The 12975-nt window shown below is 43.2% G+C and overlaps 1 protein-coding gene across 2 annotated transcripts in view; it reads right to left on the bottom strand.

The window, feature by feature from the left end:
- The window catches only part of PRKAG2 (protein kinase AMP-activated non-catalytic subunit gamma 2), a 461370-nt gene that overhangs the window by 316884 nt on the left and 131511 nt on the right, over window positions 1-12975 (bottom strand). The window lies entirely within an intron of this gene.

Here is a 12975-nt window from a genome sequence, read left to right as displayed (position 1 = left end):
CACTGATAAGCATAAAGTCCCTCTATACACCAAAGTATTTACAGCAGCGTTTTTCGTGTTAGCAAATACTTCTTAACAAAGTAGCAGCCAAACTTCTGATGCCGAGACCCTCCACATTTAGCAAGATCAGTCAGTCAGATATATCATCTCCAGGCTCACAGTAGACAGTTTCCATCTCGGTAGGATCTCCTACGCTTACACTCCGCTGACAGAGCCTTCAAGAACCCAGCATCACCTCTGCGCTACAATGAGGGCTTTGGCATGCGAATAGGACTTGGTCTTATCATCTGCCTTTCTGCAGCACTCTCTGGATCTCCTCCAGGCATTGCCACCTACCCAGTATCTGCCTTGTCGACCCCGGGGCCTTGTGATATGCCCTGTCAGTGCACCCTAAGGCATCATCTCCCACGATGAGAAAGCTAGCTCCTTGAAAGGAGGGACAGCCTTGCTCTTCATTTTGCAACACCAGCGCTTACTCAGCATAGTCCTTGCCACATAGCAAGCATTTACAATGGTTTTTAACTCATTCATTTGTAACCAAGTATTCAGACGGACCTTCCCTGACCAAAGTAGGCTGGGGACAAAATGCAGTTCTGGATCTGGAGAGTCAGACAACTCCAAGTGTGGCAAACCTGCATTTTTTTTTGGCTATGCAGATTTGGTATTTTGCTATGCAGATTTGGTATTTTGCTATGCAGATTCAAAGACTAGCTACTAGAGGCTTAGCTCCAGTGGCCACATACTCTGATTGGTAGAAAAGACAGATGGGTTTGCCTGGAATGGACTGAAGATGCTAATAATCTTCATTCCTCGAGATCAGTGAAAGAGCAGTAAAGGTTTAACTCCTCCTCTATGCCTGCAATCCGCCTACGTCTCCTCTATTTCTTAAGTTGCTTTTAATTCTTGGCTGTTTCATATAAAACTGTGACCGTTCATAACTGCTATGTGACTCATGTCTGTTATTAAATGCATAAAGGGAGGGCTGCAATGGAAGGAGCTAAGAACTAAAGCACAGAATTAAACATGCCCAAGGTTTGAACCTCAGCCCAAAAATCTTAGCATTTTTCCTCTAGATAGGAGTTGAACCAAATGTAATTTGTTTTGCTTTATTTATAACTTTTATAAGCTCCTAAACAGCCCAGGAGATGAACCATGTGACTCAGGATCACTGACCCTAGGCTACTGAGTCAGGAGTACATAGAATTATAAAAGGCATTACTTTTGTCTCTGAGGCAACCTGCTAGTAGAGTTCACTCCTCTCTCCTCACCCCTACTGTCCTTTGGCAATTCAAAGGCTTCCTGTAGCTCTTGGGTTAGAAGTGGCCTACAGGAATGGACTAAAAATGGGGTCAGGCATATAGATCTAGCTAGAAAGAAATTAGGGAAAGAATCTGACCTACCTACATAATTCCCAAAGTTGGGGAAAACACCTGGCAACTGAGTCCTTATGGACAGGTGCCATCATCACCACTACCACCAGTACCACTGTCACCATCACCACCATTATCACCACCACTGCTAGCATCAGCATTATCCTCATTACCACCATCACCATCATTATGATGCCTTGTATTTGCATGACATGATGGACTCTTTCAAAGTGTCTTCACACCTATTGTTTTTTCTGAGACTCACAACATCCCTGTGAAATAGACAGAACAAGTAGGACAATTACCATTAAATAGAAGAAACTAAATCATCTGCCCCAAACTCCTGCAGGCGAATTAATTCAAGGCAGAGCAGGAGAGTGCTTCCTGGTTTCTACTGCTGCTCCATCTCTGCTCTGACGCCAGGCAGATCGGTGCAGTGATCCTGACCAGAGTCTGCGCTGGCAGGGGCAGCTGAAGGAACACTTACTGCATAACTGGGAGTCTTTCCTGCACTGCAGCTGCCACTGCTATTTGTAGAGTAGATGCCTCTTTTCATTGAACAGTATTTCATCTAAAGAGTGACTCTGTGTTGAGAACGGCCTAGCACCGCAGCAGCTGGCTGCCTGTCTTTGCAGCTTCTCAGCCAATCACAGTGCTGCTGCCCTGAGGCCCTAAGTGATTTGCCCAAGGTCAGCCGAGTTAGGGTTTTTTAAAGGACACTAGAACACCAAGTCTTCCGATGCCTAGACGACAGATTTATGGAATTGTTGTTCAGTCATTTTTCAGGTCTGTCCTACTCTTCATGACTCCATTTGGGATTTTCTTTGATACTGGAGTGGTTTGCTATTTCCTCCTCCAGATCAATTTTTTTTTTTTGGTGAGGCAATTGGGGTAACTGACTCGCCCAGGGTCACACAGCTAGTGAGTGTTATGTGTCTGAGGCTGAATTTGAACTCAGGTCCTCCGTACTCCAAAGCCAGTGCTCTATCCATTGCCCCCAGATCATTTTTACAGATGAAGAAATAGAGGCAAACAGGGTGAAGTGACTTGCCCAGGGTCACCCAGCTAATAAGTGTTTGAAGATGAGGGTTTCTGACTCCAGATCTGGCACTCTATCCACTGTGCCACCTAGCTGGAATTACTGAATTTTGAAGCTGGAAGAACCCTTAGAGAACATTTGATCCATGCCATTCCTTTTATCGATGGGATACTGAGGCCCAGAGAGGTTTGGGAACAGCATAGTGTAGTACAGTGTTGGAGTTAGGGTCCTAAGACCAAGGTTTGAATATTGGCTCTATTTGCTAGCTGTGGATCTCAACCTTCTCATCTATAAAAGGATAGGGAGAGATGAGATGATTCCTGCTCCCACTGCCCTATGATCTTATTATGAAGTGACTTATCTATGGCTAAAAGAGCAGCTAGGGGAATCGGTGGATAGAGCGCTGGGCCTAGAGTCAGAAAGATTTTTTTTCTTCCTGAGTTCAAATCCAGCCTCAAACACTGATTAGCTGTGTGACACTGGGCAAGGCACTTCACCCTGTTTGCCTCAGTTTCCTCTTCTGTAAAATAAGTTGGAGAAGAACATGGCAAATTACTCCTTTACAAATTACTATGTTTGCCACAAAAACCTCAAATGGGGTCATGAAAAATTAGACGCGACTGAAAAATTGAGTGAACACAGTTATAAGGCAGGTCAGTAGTAGAGACAGGACCAAACTATCCTACTTTCCAATTCAACTCAGTAAGTGACTTTTCTACTTCTAACATGTTCCAAAAGCTACAAGAATGTCTTTTAGTTAGAGACTGTTACAATTATTTTACAGCTTTTCCTCAAAGGCAAGACACAGCTCTTTTCCCCCAAATGAGCTAATCAAGTTGTTTAGCTTTTCTCTGCACCCTAATTTAGCCTGCATTTTTCTATCGTTACCCATAGTCTGTGCCTCTTATTCCCCAGGAACCTCTACCACTTTCTTCCCATCATGACCTCCATGATCAGTTGCACTGAACCTGGTGAGATATGTCCTTATAAGATGATTTTCTAGACCATGAGAAATCTCAGCATTTGTTCTCTGGGAGAAAAACTCACTATAGCCGCGCACGGATGCAAATGCCCACGTAGGAACCCACAACTGATGCATAAACAAGAGCAGGTGCCTGAAAAGGATTTCTCCAACTATACTGGTTGTTTGCTTGCCCACGTAGGGCAAGTGGTCCAATCAGAATTAGATTATGTACCAGGCAGTGACAGGGTGCTTGGGTGCTTGTGTTTGGGCGCTTGTACTTGGACCCCACTTCCTCCCTAGCCTCAGAAACCCTGTCCCTGACAGTTTCTCCCCAGCCCAAGGACCCCGTGCTTAGCAATTACTCATGAGTGGGCCCCAGCAAGACCCTTATCTCTCTCCCTGGTACAGTTCCAAACAGCACCTGAAGGATTTATTAGTTTAAATTGGCATTGCACTGGGTCATAAAGACATTCTTACCCACTACTATACTATCCTACCGCCCTACCTTATTATCTACATCCTGGGCTCCTCATTAACTGTATTCTAGACTCAAGACATATGTATACTCCCTACATCTATCTTGTCAAACAAGACACTGATTGGTGGCAGACTGGACAACTCTCAGTTACCCTGAACTCTGGTTGACTTAGCGACGGTACCGGGCCTAAAACCACACCTGCACGTGTCCCCCCCTTGTGGGCTTTTCCTAATGAACTCTGGGTAAAAGGCCTGCGCAGTAGGTACAAGAAGTGCATGTTCTTTTAAGAACTGACCACTCCTTAACCACTCCCTAATCCCACCCTGAATCCCCTAGTTAGCATATTTGGCACATGTTTTATTGTATTTTATCCTATATAAACTTTAACTGTACCTCTCTAAGGTTGCAGGAATCCTTAAGAATCCTTGCACACTGAAAAGCGTAACAATAAACTTTGCCACCTTGGCTTAAAGAATGCTCGAGTCTGTGAATTCATTCCAGACAACCCATCCTGTAATTCAGTCTTTGAGGGGTCACAACCTCTCAGCCCGCAACAGCAGCACTTCTGGTGTGGTCATCCAGAGTTCTGGAGTGAAAGAAATAATATCATGGCTTTCCCCCCAAAGTTCCTTCATTTTACTGTTATTTGACTTCCCCCTGAAGAATGGATGACTATCTGAGGAGCTCAGGGTTCACGTTACAATGTTCACTTTAAGGGTTCTGGTTATGGGTAGGGTCTCTCTCCATCCTCATCTGGCCTTAATTATTTGGTTCTTACAACCTTTCTGCTGTGGGAACTTGACTGCAGACATGTCACAAATCAGCTGTGTGACTCTTAGGCATGCCCCTACACCAAGCTGGACTTCACATAGCATCTTCATCAGGAACATGAAAGGGTTGGAGTCAAGGACCTCACTGTTCCTACCTGGGTGACCTTGGGCAAGGCAATTAACTCTCCTTCCATGCTTGTTTCCTCATCTATAAATCGAAGAGATTAGACTTGATCACTTTTAAGTTCCCTTGCAGCCCCAAATGGAGTCACTAAGAGTCAGACACACTGAATAACTATAAACTGGTTCATCTTCTTTAGTACAGTGCCTAGCACATAATTTCATAGTAGGTGCTAAAGAAATGTTTATTAACTACTGACCTCCTTGTTCCTCTACAGAATCATTTACATTTGTGTATCACTTTACATTTTAAAAAGTACTTTCACACATCATGTTACATTATCCTCACGATAACCCTGCTAGATAAAGTTGGGCTCCTTCTTTCCATTAATCAGATAAGGAAATTGAGGCTCAGAGAAACTGAATGACACCACAGATGATATAGCTAGTTAGTGGCCAAAGCTGCACCAGAAAAGTGCTTAGAGCAGCTTCTGATTATCATGGCCAAGATGTTAAGAGCTTAACAGGTTACTGAGAAGAATCAGACGTGGGATCAGATGCCGTGTCTCCTGGCTCTGAGAACAGTGCACTTTTCACTATTCAGGTCAAGCCTCATGAATCACTAGTCTTTCACAGTATCACACTGTCTCTTGCTAAAAACCAGGTCTAAGGCAAAGGCAGCAGAAAATGCCCATATAACGCTGCCTTATTGCCATCCTGTGGCAGCATACCCCAAGTGCTGACAAGGTCCTTGGGAGGTGGTCTCTTCTTCAGTGCTAATCCTGCAAACCCATATAATAACTGAGAACGGCAAAATGGGACAATCTCAATTCTCCTCCACTAGCCAATCAATCAGCCAGTATTTACTGAGGATCGACTGCATGTCTAGCCCTCAGCTAGAAGCTAAAAGAGATACATAAATGAACTCTTGCCTTTCAGTTTACAATCAAAAAGGGAGGAAAAACTGCATAATTCAGGGGTCTATGCATGTGAGAAATTGAGCATGGCACATCAGTTATACTGAAGTCTACTGGGCTGTAATCACTCTAGAAGGCAGGAGCGCCAGAGGCTCACTACCCTCATACTTATACTTTAGTAGTTTCAGAATCTACATTTCATCAGTGAGGGCATTCCGTATTCTCCTTGGTGTAGACAATGCAACCCATGTTGCATGAAAGACAGTCTTTGTGGAGAGCTGTGGCTGAAAAATTCATACCCCTGCATCCAACTTAGCGGTGGTGAGCTCTCCTGCACTTAGGCTGGTCTTTGACAAGAAGGCAATATGTCACCAAGCCTGAAACTCAAAAAAAAAAAAGCGCCTTTTTATTTTATGCTAGCATTTATATAGAGTTTTAAGGTTTGCAAAGTGCTTTACAGTATCTCATTTGAGCCTCATGCTAGTATTACTCTCCATCCCCTTTTTAGATCTGAGGAAACTGAGGCAGACAGGTTCAGTGACCCCCCCCCAGGTCACACAGCTACTAAGTGTCTGCCGTCTGGATTTGAACTTGAGTCTTTCTGACTGCAGGTTTAGCTCTCTATCCAGAGCACCACCTAGTTGCTAGGACCAGGCACAGCTGGTGTCTGCTACGGAGAGTTCAGGGTCATTTCTACAGCATAGTGGTTGCCGAAATGTGACTCACTCAGATCTCACAGCTGGAATGAAGGCCAAACCCTGCTCCCTCCTCCCAATCATTTGCCTTCCTCCCAGCAATAATACAACATTTTCATTTAGCAGATAAAACAACCAGGACCCAGGATAGTTAAACGATTTGCCTAAGGTCACATATCTTGATGAAAGACAGCATGAAGGAGCACTGGACCAGGAATTAGCAAGCTGGATTCTGGGTCCAAGTCAGGTACTAATTAATGTGACCTTGTACTGGTCATTCATCTAGAGGATGAGGGGGTTGGTCTGTGTCTGAGCAAGGGCACTACCAAGTACAAAGGTGCAGTTTTTATTTCTTACAGATCCCATGATTTCATTTTTGTAAGGATGTCCTGGTGCGGCAAATCCTGTACATCAGCTAGGTGCCACAGTTGTTGGCCCTGCAGTAAGACCTGAGTTCAAAACCAGCCTTAGATACTTAACTAGCTATGTAACCCTGGGCAAGTCACTTAACCTCTATCTGCCTTAGCTTCCTCTTATTTAAAAAAGTGCTAAAAATAGCACCTAGGTTGTTAGGATACCATGAAATAATATTTGTAAATCACTCTGTGAACTTTAAAGGGATATACAAATGCTAGCTATTATTATTATTATCACCACAAATCCAAATCAGCAGGTTAGCAGATTCTCTGGATCAATGAAAGATTTAATGATTTGCCCAAGGTTACCAGCTAATATGTATCAGAGGCAGGATTTGAACCTAGGTCTTCCCCACTCTAAAGCCCAAATCCAATCTACTACAGCACATTGCTTGTCCAAAGGTCCAATAAAGCAACCTATTCATAGCAGCACTCCATGGTAGAAAAGAACTAGAAACAAGGTAGAATGAAAACAGAAAGATCATGATAGCCATAATATTAGCTTATATAGGATTACAAAGCACTTTACATATATGACGTCATTTGGTTTTTTTTCAACAACCCTATAAAGGGAACTGAGATTCGGAGAGGTTAAGTGACTTGTCTGAGACCATGGAGCTTGAAAATGGCAGAGCTGGAGTTTGACCTCAGATCTTTTTATATCTTCAAATTTTTTTTTAAATTTATTTTTAATTTATGGAATAAAACAAGCATTTCTATAACATAGTATAATAATAAAGATGATCACACATGAAACTACAAATTCTATTAGGCACCACTTGCTATTTTTATATCCAAGCAATTCAACAACCTGGCAGTCAAGCCCAAATCTATAAGACCCACAAAGAACTCAAATTTTGTCATTATATGCTTGTGTATGCATATAAGTATACACACTTATGTATATGTATATACATACACATAAACATACATATATATTTTAAGATAAACATAAAGCCTATTTCTCTCTGATCCAGCTAAATTCTTTTTCTCTTAGAGGAGGGATAGACGCTCCCTTGCTGTGATGCAGCTCTAGCTTTGGGCATGTCTTATCACTCTGTGTGGGACAGAACCCCATCCATGGCACAAGCCTACTGTTAGACCACATGACCACATGCCTTTACCTATAATGGGTCTCAGGAGAAATATCTCCTTAAACATGTGCTTTCCATCTTTATCAATCATTTACCTTTAGAGAAACTTAGGACCTTTTATCTCTTAACTAAAAAAAAGAATAAAAAGAAAGAAAAAAAAAGATCGGATTTATTGAAAGGTGCCTAGAATCAGAGACCTTCCCTTGGATAAACTTCTCAGCAACATCTGCCATGGTGTTTATCTCTGTTCAGGTGAATATTTGTGGTTTGCCCATTTTAGCAGGTATCACAGAGTGCCTGGGGACCAAGATCTCTGCCCTTTGCCCTGATAAGGTCCCAGACTCAAGGTTAATCCATTCAGAACACATGCTACCCTCTGCCTCTTGCCTTTGCCCCCAAAGTGTCATGAACTCTGGCCTTTCAGGGGTGCGAGGGAGAGGGGCATTTTCCCTAAGATAAATGCAAAGACTATGTTAGTACACTGTGGTGGAAAGAACACTGGACAGTGAACCAGAGGATCTGAACTTGAACCCTGGCTTGGCCGCTTACTCCCTGTGGGAGATGGGGGAATTACTTTCTCTCTCTGGGCTACAGTTTCCTCATCTGCAAAATGAGGGGGCTCAATCAGATGACCCGATGCTATGATTCCCTTTAATGTTTTTATAATATCAAAGTCTGTGGGCCTTAGGTGGTGGGTAGGACCACGGAAGGAAAGAAGCTGAAGCTATCTGTGGGTCTTCTCAGCAGTCTGAGTCCCAGTAATGCAGCCTTCTCTGTTAACTACAGTACATAATAATATGTTATACCGTGTTAGAGATTTACAAACAAAGTGCTATGTGAATTCTTACGGAAAACAACATGAGGGATCTGTGAGGACTTCATAGAAGAGGGGATGCTCAGGAACAGACATCAAAGAATAAGGAGGAATCCAACAGGCAAGGACATGAGGGGAGGATATTTTGGGTAGAGAGAACACTATTAGCACAAGCATGGGAGGCAGGAGAGTACAGGGTATATTTTGGGGAAGAGAGAGTGAGCTTGGTAGGAATCCACGGATGAGCTCGGCAGGAGCACAGAATGCACAGAGGAAACTATCTGATGATGAAGCCAGAAAAGGAGGGCAGCGCTACATAATGGAGGGCCTTCGACGCCAAGAAAAAAAGATAGGCAATTGGGACAAACTGAAGATTCTGGAGCAGAGGCATAACGTGACCAGATCTACATATTAAAAAATTGTTTTCAGGCAGAAGGTCAGCAGGAAGACCTGTTAGAAGGAGGATGGTAAGGAGAGATGTATAATGATAGTATCAATGGGAATAAAGAGGCAGGCCCATCATAGGATCAAAGGTTTAAAGCTAAAATGGACCTCAGGGAGCAAGTCTAACCCCAATTTTGCAGATGGGGACACTGAGGACAAAGCAAGTAAAGTGATCAGCTGCAGGTCCCACTAGGAAGAAGATTCAAACGAAAGGTTCTCTGATTCTAAATCTAGTGCTCTGTTCAGAAAAAAATTCTTTACTACACCACCGACCTTTTGGAGTAGCAGCCTCCATTAAGATATTCTCAACAGGAATGCTGACATTTCTTAATAATTAAAAAGATATATTCTGCTTTCTGAAATAAGGTGTTGGCAAGGTGGTGCGGGAATAGAGAGCTGGAGCTGGAATTAGAAAGATGCAAGTTTAAATTTGACCTCAGATACTTCCCAGCTGTACGACCCTGGGCAAGTCACTTAACCTCTGCCTGCCTCAGTTTCCTCATCTACAAAATGAGGATAATAATAGCACCACTCTCCCAGTGTTTTTGTGAGAATTAAATTAGACATCTGCAAAGTGCTTTGCAAACCCTCCAGTGCTATATAAGTGATGTTTATGATGATGATGACGATGTCATTTCAGAAATAAAGCAATTAGCCACTTTGGCTTACTACCAAGTTAAATAGGTTTTTCTCCACCTATGTTCTGAAAATGTAATTTTGCAGAATTTGAATACGCAGAAATTGAATTACACCCGAGATTATAGGTAGAACAACTTGTGTCGCTGCACACAAAAGATTCTTTTGGGATGCTGGAATGCTCCCAGAGCCGAGGGCAACAGTGGAAACACCATCCCTTCTGCCAGGGTAGCTCTAGAAGCCACAGAGTAGGGAGGAGGCTGATCTGTCTTGGACAGAGCTGGCCTATGGCTGGGGGTGAGAAGATGCAGGGGACAGACTGGCTGAGGATGGAGAAGCAGCGACGGTGACCCCTTGGTGTTTGCCCCTCGGTCTCCTTCACTGTAGAGTGCGGGGGTGTTCACAGATGTCTGCATCAGCCTAAGGTTGTGACTCACGTTGCTTCATAGCCCACACACAGCAGGCACTAGAACTGAGGAAATAAGTGACGCTGAAAGCTTGGGTGGGAGGAAACGGATGGGAGCGTGAAGTGGGAGAAATAGGATTGACAGAAGCTGGTGGCTCGTTGCATAGGAGACAAGAGAAAGAGGGAAGCATCAAAAGCAATTCCGTCACTACAAACATCAGAGTCCTGGGCAAAGGGTGGCGTCATGATGTCATGGCGGTATCAGAAATGGTAAAGTCAGAGTGACAGGGTTTAGGGGAAAAGATAAATTTGGTTTTGGGCATGTTCGTGTTGGAGTGTGCCAGTGGAACGTCCAAGTGAGGATTTCCTGCACAAGGGAGCCTATGACCAGTAAGACCATCTTTGTGAAGTGAATAGAACCTGGAGAACAATTTCTACAATAACAACAACACTGTTAAATACAAATGACCTTGGAAGACTTAAGAACTTTCTGGTCTTCATAACAATACCAGGAAGTAGGTCCTACTATTATCCCCATTCTACAGATGGGAAAACTGAGGCAGAAAGCGGTTTAGTGACTTGCAAGGGTCACACAGCTTATATATATATATATATGCGCGCATGTGTGTGTATGTATATATACATATATACATACATATGTACACATACATACATATACATATATATGTGGCTGGATTTGAACTCAAGACTTTATGGCTAGAGCAGGGGTGAGGAACCTATGGGTCTAGACTCTATTCACTGTACCACTTAGCTGCCTCTATCATGTGTTACTGTGTATTACATTTATCTGTGTTTATGCCACAACCACAGCTCCTACCGTCACTTCCTATGAAGATTGTAAACTCCATGAAGGTAGGGACTTTGTCTCCTCTAAACCTTGCATCTGCAAATAAGCAGGCACAAAACTTCTTTGAATTCAATCTCTTGCATAAGTTGTCCACCGCACTCCCTAACTCCCTATCAAGGAGCCAGAAGCTCAGAGCCACCAATAAAAAGAGTTTAGAGGCAGGGAAGAAAGAAGTGAGACAATTATTAACAAGAAGTCTGTTCTTAGATGGCTCTTGGGGAACCTCTAGGCTGGCAACAAGAATCACAGAGCCTCAGGGTTGAAAGGAACCTCAGAGATCATCCAGCTCAACCTTTATTTCCCTGGCTACGTGGTCACTGTCCTGAGTGGCCTTTTTATTGGACTTAGGTGATTGAATCCCATTAATCAAGGTGTCACTGCAGTATTGGATTTTCACAAGGAAAGTTAAATGAGGGGCCAAGCCCCTGCATGGGACTGGATCCATGAATTACTTACTGTATACTGAAAACACAAAAGCAACCTCCAACCATCTGCATTGTTGAATTAAGAGTTTTCTTTGAAGTTCAGTTGTTTTTTAACTCAATGTTTTCAGGTTTAAATTCCAAGAATTATGTTTTCCTTTTTGTAAACATATTTTACGGTGTCTTAACTGGATTTTCTCCCACAACTTGAAGGCGATGGTGGTAGCTTCTTCTTCTTCTTCTTCTTCTTCTGTTTTTTTGCTTTTTGGTGAGGCAATTGGGGTTAAGTGACTTGCCCAGGGTCACACAGCTTGTAAGTGTCAAGTGTCTGAGATCACATTTGAACTCATGTCTTCCTGAATCCAAGGCCACAGCTCTATCCACTGCACCACCTAGCTGCCCCTGGTAGCTTCTTTCAAGGTCATTATTAGCACCTACACTGGGCAGCCCACTGTGAACTAATAGCCACCTTCCAAGTTATTGAATGAATCCTTAGACTAGTTCTGAGAAACTGTGCAGTCTAGAGCAGGGGTGGCAACCTGAGGCCTCAAGGCCACATGTGGCCCTCTAGGTCCTCAAGTGTGGCCCTTTGACTGAATCCACACTTCACAGAACAAATCCCTTTAATAAAAGGATCTAGACTATCCCATACAAGTAATAGCCATTTCTGAATGAAGCCACTGAAAGTATTCAATGGATTTTCAGTTGCCCAAAAGATCAACTATGAGTTCAGAAAGATTGTCCATGAACTCATCCACATTGGAACTTGACCTAGTGCTTACTAAATTTTTAAAGCCATATCAGACTTAACATTCTCTTGAATCAATGCTTGTATTGGTCAAGACTAGACTCTCTCGTCTCCTCACATCCTATTTTGGTCATTTTTCTTTCACAAACATTATGGCTTATCAGGGCCATTCTTAAAATGTATGCCCAGCACTGATAACAATACTCCATATGTATGGGTATAGTACATATGGACTACTACCTCTGTTGTTCTGAACAGCATGCTTCTCTTATGAAGTCTAAAAGGGAAGCCAAAAATACTAATGCTACATCACACTGTTGACTCCTATTGAGAGAGTAGTCCGCTAAAAATTCTGGATCATTTTCATATGAATTCCTTTGTATCCCTCATTCCCCCCGTCCTACGCCTGATTACATGGAGGTTTCAAGGTTTGCAAGGCTGTCCAATGAGCAATCTACTTACTGAACCACTGGATTTCAGATCTCGGATTTTTCCGAGGGGTTCCCGGGACAGGGTCTTTTATTTAAAACAAGCCCTGTTTGAAGCCCACCCATTTCCCTGTTTGTAACCTTCTCTTCCTTTCTCCTCCTCCTCCTCCTCCTCCTCCACTTGTAGGCCAGTCTGTTGTTTTTGTCTAGAGTTCCTGTTGGGAGACGGACTGGTAATTGCTTCACAGGGCTCTGTGATCTGAGCTGATAAGTTTGGGGATGACTCATGCAGAGTGGGTAGTGACAGATGTACAAAGCTAGCTCTCTGGCTATGCCAAGGTTGTTG

This window comes from Phascolarctos cinereus, unplaced genomic scaffold (assembly GCF_003287225.1).
Source record: "Phascolarctos cinereus isolate Bilbo 61053 unplaced genomic scaffold, phaCin_HiC Scaffold_1;HRSCAF=81, whole genome shotgun sequence".
Classification (NCBI taxonomy): domain Eukaryota; kingdom Metazoa; phylum Chordata; class Mammalia; order Diprotodontia; family Phascolarctidae; genus Phascolarctos; species Phascolarctos cinereus.
This window is presented reverse-complemented; position numbering and strand designations above follow the sequence as displayed.